Source organism: Galeopterus variegatus, unplaced genomic scaffold (genome assembly GCF_000696425.1).
Source record: "Galeopterus variegatus unplaced genomic scaffold, G_variegatus-3.0.2 Scaffold7786, whole genome shotgun sequence".
NCBI lineage: Eukaryota > Metazoa > Chordata > Mammalia > Dermoptera > Cynocephalidae > Galeopterus > Galeopterus variegatus.
Genome location: NW_007733897.1, coordinates 72914 through 85399, shown reverse-complemented (window position 1 = coordinate 85399; position 12486 = coordinate 72914). Strand labels below are relative to the sequence as shown.

At 41.6% G+C, this 12486-nt stretch overlaps 1 pseudogene; it reads left to right on the top strand.

Annotated features, from left to right (window-relative positions):
* Positions 1 to 7374: 7374 nt before the first annotated feature.
* On the top strand, positions 7375 to 8334 carry LOC103607872 (annotated as a pseudogene).
* Positions 8335 to 12486: the final 4152 nt, after the last annotated feature.

The following is a 12486-nucleotide window of genomic DNA, read 5'->3' as shown; positions in this document are numbered from 1 at the left end:
TGGCATTCTCCTTGGCACTGGTGGTATGCCTGGTTGTGGGGTGTGTCTGGTCCCCTTCTCCATGCCTTTGGTCCCTGATCAGGCCACAAGTCACTGGTGCCATGTGCCTGGTTGTGAGAGGTGTGTCTGGTCCCCTTCTCCATGCCTTGGGTCACTGGGTGAGACCCAAGGAGCTGGCTCGGTGTGCCTGGTTGTGGGAGGAGGGTCCGGTTCCCTTCTCCATGCCCCAGGATGGCCCTGAGGCACCGGCATGGTGTGCCTCATTGTGGGAGGGCGGTCTAGTCCCCTTATCCATGCCCTGGGTCCCTGGTTGGTCTCCAAGGCACTGGAACAGTGTTCCTGGTTGTGAGAGAGAGGTCTGTTCCCCTTCTCCATGCCTCGGGTCACTGGGCAGGCCATGAAGCACTGGCACAGTGTGCCTGGTTGTGGGAGGGTGGTATGGTCTCCTTCTTCATGCCCCATCTCCCCAGGCAGGCCCTGAGGCACTGGCGTGGTGTGCCTACTCGTGGGACAGAGGTCCAGTTCCCTTCTCCATGCTTCAAGACCCTGGGTGCACCCTGAGGTGCTGGTATGGTGTGCCTGGTTGTGGAAAGAGGGTCTGGTCCCCTTCTCCTTGCCTTGCGTCACTGGGTGGGTCCCAAGGTGCTGGCGTGGTGTGCCTGGGTGTAGGAGGAGGGTCCAGTCCCTTTCTCTGTGCCTCAGGCCCCAGTGCTGGCCCTGAGGCACTGGCACAGTTTGCCTGGAAGTGGGAGTGGGGTCCGGTCCCTGGATCCAAGCCTCTAGTTCCCAGGCAGGCCCCAATGTGCTGGTGATTTGCCTTTGGCTGGAACTAATTTTTTGTCCTTTGCTTCTATCACGGGTGAATTTCCTGTGGGAATCAGTACTTGAGCTGTGTGGTTCAGCTAAATTGCTGCTTTGCTGCTGTTTCCCTAGGGAAGGCTTTTTGTGCAGCTCAGGGTTTAATGGTTGATCTTATAGGTACTTCCAGCTTTCCAGAGACCCAGTGGATCTGTGTTCTGTAGAATCTCTGATCTGGGCCTCAGTTTTTTAAATCAAACTGCACCCAATGCAATTCTGCATTTCTGACCATTCTCCTCTAAGTGGTCCTGTGTTGACTGGGGGCAGGTTGTCTGTGTCCCACTGTCCTCCTGGTGTTCCCATCTTGCCCTCTGCGCATACTCCAAACACTTCCCACGGGATGGGCCCTGTTCTGGTCCCTTGCAATGACTCACCAGTCTCTGAATGGCTCCCTTTTCTCAGCTGTTCTGACTCCTCCCTCCTGCATGGATCCATGGGAACCCTATTAGTGGTCTTGCTGTCCTCGGGGCCACCAAGGCCCTCTTTTCTCCTGCTGCCTCCAAATAACTCCATCTGAAGGGCACAGCTGTGGCTTCTGACAGCTCCTGCTCCATGTGCTCATCAGCTCAAGTCTTAAAACAGCCATGGCCCTAAATGCTCAGAGCAGCTTTTTCTTTCTCTCATTGTTGTTTCTCCCACCTTCATGAACTCCATAGGTCTCTCCTTCTCTTCCCCTGAGCTACAGCGGCCCCAGCTTGGCTGATGTTACATTTTTATAGTTGTAAATTGGTTGATTTGTGGGAGAGAGTGACGCTGGGAACTGTTTATTCTGCCATCTTGACCAGAACCCTGTAGATATTTTTAAACATCATGAAAGGGTGTATTAATCACATTTGCTGCAGTAACAAGCAATGTCCAAACTCACAGTGCTTTAATATAAAGAGAAGGTTTATTCCTCACCACATCCCGTGCAGGCTTTGGAGTACCTGTGGCTGAGACCAGCTGTGCTTTGCTCTATGTGTGCCTTCATGCTGTAAATGTTCCTCAGCCGAGGAAACAGCCCCAGTGTGACAGGTGCCTGTTCTCATAACAGAGAGGAAGATCAAGGGAAGGGACAGAATCTCACAATGTCTCTAACAGATTCTTCTTAGACACTGAGTACATAATGTCTGTCCACATTCTATCAATCAAAACACATCACTTGTCCAAGTCCAAGCCCAAATGGCAGGGACATACACTCCTATCTCTTGAGGCACCATCAAGATCCAAATCAGGCCCTGCAGTGCCGCCGCCACATGATCCAACAGGTAGGCCTCACTGCCACCACCCATCTCCATCACCAGCCCGGCACAGTGCACATGGAGCAGGGAGATGTCCAGTAGGGGAGGCAGAAGCTCCACAGAGACCACATGCTTTATGGTGCTGCCATGTGACCCAGCTGCCAGGCCCAGTGTGCATGGAGCAGGGAGAAGTCCTCCAGGGAAGGTGGAAGCTCTGCAAATGCCACACGCCCTGAGGTGCTGCTGCCAAAATGATCCAGCAGGTAGACCTCACTGCCACCACCCGTCTCCATCCCCAGCCTGGCCCAGTGCACAAAGAGCAGGGAGACGTTCAGCAGGGGATGTGGAAGCTTTGCAGAGACCATGCATCCTGTGGTGCTGCCGCATGACCTAGCAGCCCAGCCAAGTGCATGCTGACCAGAGAGATGGCTCCCAGGAGAGGCTCAAGAACTGAGGCAACCACACACACAAGGAACTAGTGGCCAACTGAGCAGACACTCAGGTAGCCATACCAAATTGGCAACCCCAGCAACATCCTAGCCAGAAAATAGTGTCAAACCAGTGGACTGTGAAACCCCCTGCCACAATGAATAAACATCAAAGGAAAGATATGAGAAATATGAAAAATCAAGAAAGTACATCACCAAAGGGTAATAACTCTCAAGCTCTAGATCCTACAGAACAAGAAGCCCTTGAAACATGTGACAAGGAATTTCAAGTGATAATTCTAAGGAAACTGAAGGAGATACAAGAAAACTCAGCTATACAACATGATGAAATGAGGAAAGGTATACAGGACCTGAAAGAAGAAATGTACAAGGAAATCAATGCCCTAAAAAAGAATGTAGCAGAGCTTGCCGAGATGAAGAATTCATTCAATGAAATAAAATAAAAAAAAAAAACACAACAGAGAGTTTAACCAGCAGGCTTGCAGAAGCAGAAGACAGACCTTCTGACCTTGGAGATGCGCTGTTTGAAATAACACAGGCAGACAAAAAGAAAAGAAAAAAGAATTAAAGGCATTGAAGAAAATCTAAGAGAGATATCAGACAAACTTAAGTGCTCAAATATCCGAATCATGGGTATTCTAGAAAGGGAGGAAAAAGGAGATTGCATTAAAAACATATTCAACAATATAGCGGCAGAAAACTTCCCACACAGATATTCCGATTCAGGAAGCTCAAAGATCCCCAAATGTATTCAACCCCAAAAGGTCTTCTCCAACACATGTTATACTCAAATTGGCAAAACTCAAAGACAAAGAGAGAATCTTAAAAGCTGCAAGAGAGAAGCATCATATCCCCTATAAGGGAGCCCCAATCAGCCTAACATCAGACTTTTCATCACAAACCCTAAAAGCCAGAAAGGAAAAGGATGATATATTCAAAATACTAAAAGACAGAGATTGCCAGCCAAGGATACTCTACCCTGCAAGACTGTCCTCCTGACAAGAAGGGCAAATAGTATATTTTTCAGACAAACAAAAACTGTGGGAGTTCACCACCACACGACCACCCTTACAAGAAATTCTCAAGGGAGTACTGGGTTTGGTACCTGAAAAACAACTACCACTGCCATAAAAACCCAAGAAAAATCAAAACCCACTAGTATAACAAAAATGGCCTTCATGAAGAGAAAACAAACAAACAAGAAGGCTATCTACAACCCAAGGAATCAACAAAAACAAAAAGTAAATCACAAAGAAAGGAAAAAAAGACACCTAAGACATCCAAACAATAATCAATAAAGTGCTAGGATTAAATCAACACTTTTCAATAATAACTCTTAATGTAATAGGCTTAATTTCCCCAATCAAAAGACAGAGACTGGCTGACTGGATTAAAAAGGAGGACCCTAATATATGCTGCCTTCAAGAGACCCACCTCACCCATAAAGACTCACATAGACTAACAGTGAAAGGATGGAAAAAGATTTACCATGCAAAGAGAAATGAAAAATGAGCTGGAGTAGGTATTCTTATATCTGATAAAATAGACTTTAAACTAAAAACCATAAAAAGAGATAATGAGGGACACTACATAATGATAAAGGATTGATACATCAAGAAGACATAACAACCATAAATATATATGCACCCAATGTCAGAGCAGCCAGACTTGTAAAACAAACTCTATTAGACCTAAAGAAGGAAATAGAGACTAATACCATAATAGCAGGGGACCTGAACACCCCACTGTCAATATTGGACAGATTATCTAGGCAAAGAATCAGCAGAGAAACAATATCTAAACAACATACTAGACCAATTGGACTTGGCAGATATCTACAGAGCATTCCATCCAACAACCTCAGAATATTCATTCTTCTCTTCAGCACATGGATCATTCTCCAGGATAGAACACATATTAGGTCACAAATCAAGTCTCAACAAATTCAAAAATATTGGTATTATCCCATGTATTTTCTCAGACCACAATGGATTAAAATTAGAAATCAATAACAAACAAAATTCTGGAAACTATACAGACACATGAAAATTAAACAGCATTCTATTTAATGACATATGGGTCCAAGAAGAAATCAAACAGGAAATCAAAAAATTTATTGAAACTAATGAAAATAATGGTACATCATACCAAAACCTGTGGGATACTGCAAACAGCAGTAGTAACAGGGAAATTTATTGCATTAAATGCTTACTTCAGAAGAATGGAAGATGGCAAGTGAACAACCTAACACTTTACCCTAAAGAACTAGAAAAACAAGAACATTACAAACCCAAAGTTAGCAGACGGAAAGAAATCATTAAGATGAGAGCAGAACTTAATGAAATTGAAACCCAGAAAACAGTACAAAAGTTCAATGAATCAAAAACTTGTTTTTTGAAAGATAAATAAAATTGAGAATACATTAACATGGCTAACTAAAAAAAGAAGAGCGAAGATCTTCACAGTCTTTTGGATATTAGCCATCCTAACTGGGGTGAGATGGTATCTCAGTGTGGTTTTGATTTGCATTTCCCAAATGCTGAATGATGCTGAGCATTTTTTCATGCGTCTGTTGGCCATTTGTATATCTTCCTTTGAGAAATGCCTATTTAGCTCCTTTGCCCATTTTTTAAATTGTGTTACTTGTTTTTATGTTGTTGTTGTTGTTGTAAAGTAGTTTCAGTTCCTTTTATATTCTGGATATTAATCCTTTTTCAGATTTATATTTTGCAAATATTCTCTCCCACTCTGCTGGTTGTCTTTTAACTAGGTTAATTGTTTCTTTTACTGTGCAGAAACTTTTTTGTTTGATATTATCCCATTTGTTTATTTTTCCTTTGGTTGCCCATGCTTTTGTAGTCATATTCATGAAGTCTGTGCCCAATCCTGCTTCCTGAAGTGTTCCTCCTATGTTTGCTTTAAGAAGTTCTATTGTTTCAGGGTGTATATTTAATTCTTTCATCCATATGCAGGAGTATGAAACTAGACCCATACCTCTCACCATATACTAAAATCATTTCTTTTATTATTTTTGCTGGACTTCAAAGGGATATAATAGGAGTTAGATTGTCTCCAAAACCAAAGAATCTTTTTTATTATTGCAATTTAACAGACATAACTGAACATTTTAGATCATTTCTTTTACTGTGTTGGTTCAATGAATTGCTTTCTCTTTGTTTACTCAGCAGATATTTCATGTTTCTTTAAATACAGAGCAGAAAATGGCCATTCGAAGGGGAGTCTCAAGATTGCACATGTACAGGAGATTCACAAAGTGGAATTTCTGGGGATGAATTCTACGTTCTCTAGGGGAGAGACAATCTGATATTGACAACTTGCCTGGTGTCTACTACTTTCTAATAGTGTGACTCCAGTGGAATTGATCCCCAGAAATTCCAGTTTGTGTATGAAAAGCATGGTATTAACATTGCCCAAGCAGGCCACTTTGTGCTGAATGTGTGTGTGTGTGCATGTTTGTGTGTATGTGTGAGCTTGCATTTAGCTTTAGGAATGAGCACAGGCTTAAGAAAAAGGGCCCTGGGCTCAACACATTCCAAAAGATGACTTATAATAAAGAGCAAAAAACTCAAGACCACCTATAGAAATAAAAAGGAGTTGCATTTCTATCACACAGCACGTTTGCAACCAATTTAACAAAGTGACATGCAATATCTAGACAGAGGGACTCATTACATCCTGAACTTTCAGCAGCTATGAATCCACCCCTCAATGCGCTCCCCTTACCCATTCCCCTGCCACACTGGCTTCCTTTTTGGCCTTGAACCAGCACCTTCCTCTGTGGCTTTGCACTGGCTGTTCTTCCTGCTGGGCACACACTTCTGCAGGTGACAACAAGACTCTTGCCCTGTCTTCATTATAGTCTCTGTTCCACTGTCACCTTGTCTTGTGATCTTTCCCAAATTCCCAGTAAAAAAAAGAAAAAATAACACCGCATCCACTCTTTCTTCTTATCTTATTTCTCTTTCTTCACAGGATTTGTCACCCTCTGACATAGTATATGGCATTTTAGAAATTTGTTTGTATTCTTCCTCCATTTTTAGATTGTAGTGACTTTTGTTTTATAGATCTATTCATTCAAAGTCTAGACATTCCCGAAATGTGTTAAAACTCAATTTATTTTTCTCAAATGCATTAAAGAGTTTCTCATTATAACTGTAGAAAACATACCATCAGGAAAAGGCTGAGAGTGGGATGGAAATTCTTAGTCAGAGAAGGACTGGGTATCCCCTAAAGGGGATCAAATGCACCAGCAAAATATAGAAACTACCTTCTCATGGAATGGAGCTTACCAGAGAGGGGGGACAGTTGAAATGGAGTGGGGTTCAGATTGAGGAGATATAGGGGAAAAATAGAATAATACCCTAAGATAGGAGGAATAAGTTCGAAAGACCTATTCTGCAACATGGCAACAATAGTTAATTATGATAAATTGTATTATTGAAAAATGCAAAGAAAGCAGAAGTTAAGTGTTCTAAACCTTAAGATGATGACTGTGGAGCAATGTATAGGTTAATAGCTAGATATAGCCACTTAAAAATGTACATATATCTTCAAACCATGTTGTATGCAATAAATGTATAAATGTTTATCTGTCATTATAGAAAGAAAAAATAAAGGATGAAAAGAAGAAAGAAGGAAAGAGGCACAGAGAGAGGAAGGGAAGAAGAAATGCAGGGAGAGTGGGGGGGGTAGAAAGGAATGAAGACAGAGAGAGAGAGAAGCTAACATCTTGACTGTAGAAAATAATTGACAGCAATTCTCATAGGTGAGTACTACATGCTTGTGTCATGGTGTCTTTCTCTTTTCTTTGTACTCACATCAACCACATGGAAACAAGGAATGATACAGGAATTTCAGAATTTCTTCATCTGGGATTTTCAGAGGAATCAGAATTGCAACCCTTCCTCTATGGGCTGTTCCTGTCCATATACCTGATCACTATGCTCGGAAACCTGTTCATCATCCTGGCCACAATCTCAGACTCTCACCTGCACATGCCCATGCACTTCTTCCTCTCCAACCTGTCCTTTACTGACATCTGCTTCACCTCCACCACCATCCCAAAGATGTTGGTTAATATACAGATTCAGAGGAAAGTCATAACCTATGATGGCTGCATCACCCAGATGCACTTTTTCATACTCTTTGTAGGGTTGGAAGTCTTTCTCCTGACTGTGATGGCCTATGACCGCTTTGTGGCCATTTGTCACCCCCTGCACTACACGGTCATCATGAATCTCCAGCTCTGTGTGTTGCTGGTTCTGCTGACCTGGATGATAAGTGTCCTGCATTCCCTCTTACAAAGCTTCATGGTGCTGCTGCTGTCCTTCTGTATTGACTTGGAAACTCCCCACTTCTTCTGTGAACTTAATCAGGTGGTCCATTTTGCCTGTTCTGACACCTTTCTTAATGACCTGGTGATATATTTTGCAGCAGGGCTGCTGGGTGGTAGAACCCTCTGTGGGATTACTTACTCTTATTCCAAGATAGTTTCCACCATTCATGGAATCTCACCAGCTTAGGGGAAGTATAAAGCATTTCCACTTGTGCACCTCACCTCTCAGTTGTCTCCTTATTTATGGTACAAACCTAGGAGTGTACCTTAGTTCTGCTGCTGCACACAACTCACACTCAAGTGCAATTCAGTGATGTACACCGTGGTCACACCCATACTGAACCCCTTCATCTCCAGTCTGAGGAATAAAGTTATAAAGAGGGCATTGAGAAGATTCTTCAGAGGAAACCAATGGAAGAACCATTTTTTTCCCATGGTAAAATGTATATAACAAGATTTACCATTTAAACCATGTTTAAACATACAATTCCATGGAATAAATTGCATTCACAATGCTGTAAAACCATTACCTGTATTCTTAAAATTTTTCAACTCATCCTAAATATAAACTCTGTACCAACTGAGCATTATTTTCTCATTATCCCTCTCGGCAGCTCCCTCGGTTTTTGGAAGCCCTTAATCTCCTTTGCCTCTGGATTTTTAAATTTATTTTGTCTTAAATGACCCATTGCCATGAGCCATCCTGCTATAGGGAATGGCATGGGAGCCTGAGGAGTGACACCCCTTATTCAGCAGGCTGCAAGAGGGTCTCCTATGTGCGCAGGGTTCCGTGGAGATTTCCTGTTTGTTTCACCTTTACTTGACAAGGCTTTTCAGAATTAAAGGCCTAATTTTTTGGCTTAGTGTGGCTTTGGGGGATTCCGAGGGCCCCAGGGTTTCTCGAGGGACATGTTAAAAATTCATCAAAATTAATTGGTTTATTTAAAAGGCATTGTCAGTACTAAAGGTGTTTTTGATGCATGTACCCAGTATGGGTAGGCTCAATTTAATTTTGTTATTAATCTTTCTTGTTAGTGATGTAAGCATTAACCCATTGTGGCTGTGGTCATGCTCTTGTATGTGTGGAAGTTATTATGTTGGATTTCTATCCACATCCCCCAGGGAGATGGTGGGTCCGAGCGCAGTGGTTTTTACAACTATTTGATCATAACCAGTTACAGATTTCTTCATTTCTCCCCATTCCCACAGTTTCACTTGACTTACCAAGAACATGTTGTTTCCTTAGTAATAATAAACAGATATAGTGTGTTTTTGTTAGCTTGAGTAGGATCATTTAATTTTTCACTTTGTTCCTTGTACTGTTCCCAGAGTCAATTGGCAAGGAAACAGAAAATTTTGCTATAGAGATGGATAGGTAAAATAGTAGAGATACATTAAAAGATTTTGATATTAACAGATTTTGTTTAGATTAGTTTAAAGTGTAATTGGTTTTTGGTTTTTTTGTTTTTGTTTTTTTCCTTTTTTTGTCTCTTTTTGTGACCGGTACCGGGATTGCAACCCTCGGTGTCACGCCTGTACCGCAACCGGCAACGGGATCGCAACCCTCGGTGTTGCGCCCGCACCGCACTCAGCCAGTGAGCAGACCGGTCTCTATATGGGATCCGAACCCTCAGCGGGAGTGCCGCTGCGCTCCCAAGCACTGCACTCAACTGAGTGCGCCACCGGGCCGGCCCAAAGTGTAATTGTTTTTAATAGTAGTACAAAATATAATAGAACATTATAATTAAGTATCATTACAAAAATCATGCTATAGACATTGTGATTTTGGTTAAGAATTAAAATAATATAAAACATAAAACATTAAATTGTTAAATATAATTATAAGTAAGATTTAATAGGAATTTAGAATATTAAGTTTATGTGTAAGTTTAAAAGGTTAAGAATTGTGATTCAGACCAAAAGTCTGACGTTTTGAAATTAAACATGATGCTATTGTATAGTTTCTTGGCAGTAGGTCATGAACTTTGAGGTAAACTTCTGATGTATGAATAGATGTTTTCGTTAAAGCATGAGCAGTTTGGAACATTTTTGTTCTTGTGAAAGCATGGATGGTTTGGAACATTTCAATCTATCTTTTCTATGGATATGATACAAAAATGTTTTTAATTAAAAGATAGGGCCGAGCCCGTGGTGCACTCAGGAGAGTGCGGCGATGGGAGCACAGCAGTGCTCCTGCCGTGGGTTTGGATCTTATATAGGGATGGCCAGTGTGCTCACTGGCTGAGAGCAGTGCAGCCAGTCTCAAAAAGGACAAAAAAATAAAGATAAATCATTACATAGAAGGTTAAGTAAAAAATATAAATAAAGCAAGATTCTTGTGGTTGGTGTCCACACTTGCACTAGACATCTGTGGTCCATGTCTTTCTTTTTTCACAGAATCCACACCACCTATTCAGGTCCAAAAAATCCTGCAGAGCTGGTCTCTGGCAACCCATGATAATTATATATATTTACAGAGTACAATGTGATGTCTGGGTGCATTGACACAGTGTGCAATGATCTTATCAAGGTAATGATCTTATCCCATTAGTGGGATTTACTGGATATTACATTAGTTATCTCTGTAGTTATTTTGTGAAACCTGCCTTCATTTTTCCATAATGGCTGTACTAATTTACATTCCCACCAATAGTGTATAACAGTTCCACTTTCTCCACATCTTCACCACTATTTGTTGTTTTCTGTCTTTTTGATAATAGTCATGCTTAATGGATTGAGATGATATGTCAGTGTGGTTTTGATTTGCATTTCAGTGATGATTCGAATTTTTTCATACATCTGTATGCCATTTGTCTCCTTTTGTGAAATGTCTCTTCAGCTCATTTGCCCATTTTTGTTATTGAGCAAGAATATATATATAAAATAAAGATTGTCATTTTAACCATGTTTAAACATGCAGTTGAGCCAGCCCTGTGACTGATGGCACCAGTGCACCTGACACCTCACTGGCAGCAGCACTCCCATTTGCTGCCACAGACACCAGTTCAGAGAGAGTGGTCTGTTACTACCACTACCACAGCAACTGCTGCCACTGCAAGGGTGGCTCATTGCCACACCAGCTGCCACCACTGCCTTACAGGCTGCCCACTGATCACTCGTTGGCATAGACAGAAGGATAGGCATCACTGGAGCCCAGGGAAAGAAGTGAGCAAGCACCAATACACAACCCACTGGCATAACCCACAGGGTTAATTACGCTGCCATAAGTGGTAGCCCACCATGGGGTGGGAAGTATGTGCACAGCCCATGGGACTGTCTTCATCTGGGGAGAGACACACACAGAACCCCCAAAAGTATGTAAACCCAGGATAACAAAACAGAGATAGGAAGAAAATTCCTGATCACCACCAACCCATTCCCCAACTAGAGGAAGCAAGGTCCCAGGAGGAGCCTTTGCCTATAGAAAAGATGAAAGAGAAAACCCACCCAGGGTCACTCATTTGAACTGAGGAGCACCAGTATACCCACCCCACTGCAGTCATCAGAGACTGTCTTTCTGCAATGTATGTTCTTGGTTCCTTTGTTGAAAATCAGTTGGCTATAGGTATGTGGATTGATTTCTGGATTCTCCATTCTGTTCCATTGGTCTATGTGTCTGTTATAGTGCCAGTAGCACGGTGTTGTGATGACTATCACTATGTAGTATATTTTGAAGTTAGGAAGTGTCATACATCATTATATCTGTGAAGTATGGTCACTGGTAGTTTGGTTATGAAGGCATTGAATCTGTAGATCCCATCTGGTAGTATGCTCACTTTGACAATATTGATTCTTCCAATCTATGAGCATGGGATGCAGTTCCTTTTTGTGTATATTCTTTAATTTCTTAAATCACTGTTTTATAGTTTTCATTGTTGAGATCTTTCACTTCTTTGGTTAATTTATTTCCACGAATTTTTGTTGTTGTTGTTGTTATTGTAAATCAGATTGCTTTCTTGTTTATTTTTACACTAGTTCGTTGTTTGCATATAGCAACACAACCAATATTGGTATGTTGATTTTGTATCTTGCAAGTTTACTGAATTTGTTTATCAGGTCTGGGAAGGTTTTGGCAGAGTTTTTAGGTTGGTCTCTCTATAAAAATATGTCATCTGAAAACAGGGATAATTGGACTTTGTCGTTTCCAATACAAATGCCCTTTCTTTCTTTCTCCTGTCTTATTGCTCTGGCTGAAAACAGGGATTCTTTATTTTATAATTTTTAAAAATATTTATTTATTAAGAATATTCATGAGATAAAAAGCTAATTGTCCCTCCTCCTGCCCATGATATGAGGGCCAGATTCATATTGGAGGCATACCCATTACCAGAAATTACTTTTGTACCCTTTGCCCTGGCCCAGTTATCCTCCAACCTCCCTTCACCTCCCCTTCTCCCCTCCATTCCTATTTGTAGCTCTAGGAATTTTCCCTCCCTCTGTTAGACCACAGCACTACTGTGGTCTTTTTTCCTTTATCTCTTAGCTCCCACATATGTGTGAACACATGTGGTAATGATCCCTCTGTGCTTTGCTTGTTTCACTCAACATAAGTTTCACCAGTTTCACCCATGTTGTTGCAAATGGGAGTATTTCATACTTTTTT